The sequence below is a fragment of the Clupea harengus genome, unplaced genomic scaffold (genome assembly GCF_900700415.2).
Source record: "Clupea harengus unplaced genomic scaffold, Ch_v2.0.2, whole genome shotgun sequence".
NCBI lineage: Eukaryota > Metazoa > Chordata > Actinopteri > Clupeiformes > Clupeidae > Clupea > Clupea harengus.
The window spans coordinates 69,283-72,462 of NW_024879566.1; the positions used below are offsets into that span (position 1 = coordinate 69,283).

The following is a 3,180-nucleotide window of genomic DNA, read 5'->3' on the forward strand; positions in this document are numbered from 1 at the left end:
TGATGCTTCAGGTCTTTGAATCCATCCGTTGTCCGAACTGAGTCTGCATTAGTACCAATTTCAAAAAGAAGGCATGGGAAATAGAACAGTGCTCGTTTTGATGTTAGCTGTTAGCCATGTCTTTCTGTCATACCATTCCGTCTTGAAAGTTCGAGTCGCTTTCTGACCAGGCTGCAGCAGGATCAAGTCGTCTGGTCTGTGTGGTCCCACCCGTTTGATTTTTGATTTTACGTCTATTTTTTCTTCCACCGGCAATGTACTAAATTGCACCCTGAACAAATAATCTACGTTATTCATTGTATGAATTAAAAAACACTTCCAAAATAGCAGAAATCTAGCGATAGCTAACTAGCAGTGCTGTTACTGGCATTGATCTGACTGTATGTTTTTTTTCTTAGTCACGGGGTACAGGTCTCGCGGTTTTCGCATTATTCCAGTCTAGTTGCCAGGCAGATTTCGTGGGGCACATCTGAAAGTGCCCCACCGCTCAATGTTAACTTTGGCCTGTGTGGTTCACGCTCATTGGTGTTTCCATGGTAACGGTGGGGCAGCGTGGGCCGTTGCCCCACCGGAAAGGGAGGGACAGCAGAGAGCAGCATTTCACAGAGCAAGCACACAGACAGAAAAACACACAAATCAAATTACTCCAAAACAAGACTATAATGCTTGTGAGTTTATTCACACACATATTCACGCTACTTTGCATAAAAATATATATATATATATTTTGCCGCGAAGTACGAATGTATTGAGCTTTCTGCACAACAGCGTCATCTGGATCATCTAATGTAGAAACGCCACTGGATTTAGGTATTTGCGGACGTTGAGACATTTGTTTGCCCCAAGACTTCCTGATTTCAGCAATTAAGGATGAATAATACTTCTCCGACGTACAGGCAAACGGGCAGATTCGAACGGGTTCGGCGGACTCTTTTTGATTTATACTTCTTCGAAGGCTGTGGGTGCTGAAAACAATTCACCACCAGAACAGTAGGTGGAGCAACTGTTTTTTTTTTTATCAAAGACGAGCTTACAGAAGCCTACCTCATGACGTCTTTGTGTGTAGAGGTCGTTGATTATTTATTTAACTCCTCTCGGCTGTAACTAGGGTGTGCTGCAGGTGCAGTTGCACTTGGGCCTTTGGGTCTTGAAGACACGTAGCATTACAAAATGCAGAGAGTGTCTAATGCTATATATGCACTTGAAAAGGCAAACTTTGTATGGTAGGTATTATGTGTGGGAAAAATAGTAGCAATCTATAACAAAATGATAAGCTTATCTTAAATACACTATAGAAACTATTAAAAAAAATTCAATGAAATGAATACATTCTTATTGTCTTTGGTATTTTTGTCATATTCAGATGAATGCTGGGTAATATTTATTCTGTTTTCCAATGTCACGTCTCTATTTGATCGTGTGACGAGACGATGTGATATAGATAGTTTAAGCGCAACATCTGAACGGCAAGACCGACAAGCTGACTGAGCAGAGGCAAAGCACAGCACACCTGCAAGCCAAAATGATGCCTTTCAAACATAAAAGTGCTGTTGCATGTTTGCATTTTCAATGGACAGGATAGCCAGACAATTCAGCCTCTCCTGCTCCTCAGATAGGTCTTAATGAGTTTCAATTTTGTAGCGCCCCCTAGTGTACAGCTGACTACGCCACCCCTTGATCTCAATTTGTCTGTGCTAAGGCCAGAGCAAGGGGAACTCTGTCTCAATAATCCGTACAGACACAGGTTCTTTAGAAAAGTATAAAAATAGTCTTTATTAATACATGGTATTAAAAGTGTTGGTTTGGGTTGGTCAACAGTAAAATAAATAACAAGGGAATACAGTGGGGGATCGCCAAGCTAACGGCACAGGAGCCAGAGAAGACAATGAGAACCACAACTAGAAGGGTTAGGGTCCCAATCACACGTGATCACTGTCTATAGACACACTGCAACTAAATGTCACTCTGATAAACTTAATTTAAGGACTCAAGACTTCATGCTTCACAGCAACTTCCTGTCACACGTCTAAGCTACACATTAAGTGCAAGAGGGGGAACTAGGGAGATTGCCTTCTCAAAAGGGCCCTGTATGTTACCCTGGCTCCACCACCACCGAGGCTGGCTACACGAGAGGGAAGGGGGGACAAAACAAAGGAATAAAAGAAGAAACCACTCTAGCCTGTGATGTACAATAACTGCACTCTCACTACAATACTCGTTACAATCAACAGGCTAGAGGAAAAACAAACCAAAATCTAGTTAAGCACTAATCACCACCACAATCATACGTGTAGAGAACAGCAACTAACAATTCCCATTGCCGTTAAACACGTCTGCCGCTCACGTTAGTCAGTGAGGAACACTGCGTTTGTAGCAGAGCCACAATACCCAGCGGGTGCTGGTGGAAAACAAACACACATGTTACAGTCCGTCAGTTAAAAACAATGTATGACAACAGTTATGCTGGGCGTTACATCATCGTACCTTGCATAAGGAAATGGTCCCGCAAACACTGGTAAAACACGGTTGGGTCAGCGTCTGCTCCCACACACACACGCTATTAAAACAAACATTCCTTAGATTGCTAACCGCAGTGAAATTAGCATCAAGAACGAAACACGTCAACAGACCTACTCACAGCAAGACCGCACCCACAGCATGGCTTCCTCACACCGGTGCCGGCAGCAGAGTGACAACATACCGTGTAAGGACCCCCAGGTGTCTATATATACGCCTGCCTCCCAAGCATTTAGATGGCCTACCAGATGCCCACTCCACCCCCCAATTAGTGACATGATTGGCACTAGGAAGAGGGCGCTCAGGGCAGAGAGAGACTAAGGGACCTAGTCCTAGCCTGGTGCACAGGCTACAATTTGGAAAAGTGTCGCTCGTCTGTTGCCACTGTCAGAAAAAGGGCAGAGCAGGGCAGTGCACACGGAGTGATAATCCATAATCAGCATCTTGGCAAATTTAGAGACTGTGGACTGCTGAGCAATCTCAGCTCTAAAGCAGGCCTTGAAGATAGGAGTTGTGCAGCAAACCTTATTCCTATGTCCCTGTTGTAGTGGTCAAACATACGTTTTGCCTGGTCAAATAGCTCATCATTGGCTGAGGGTTGGGTACGGCCAAACATTTAGAAATTATACTGGAGCTCGGGTGGGGATCGGACACATCAGCGCG

General features: G+C 44.2%; 1 long non-coding RNA gene across 1 annotated transcript; it reads right to left on the reverse strand.

Annotated features, from left to right (window-relative positions):
• Positions 1-1,748: 1,748 nt before the first annotated feature.
• On the reverse strand, positions 1,749-2,757 carry LOC122128931. The gene is made up of 3 exons (XR_006151698.1): positions 2,639-2,757; positions 2,485-2,557; positions 1,749-2,398 (listed from the first exon to the last, which is right to left on the reverse strand). It is a non-coding gene; the product is annotated as an uncharacterized LOC122128931 (long non-coding RNA).
• Positions 2,758-3,180: the final 423 nt, after the last annotated feature.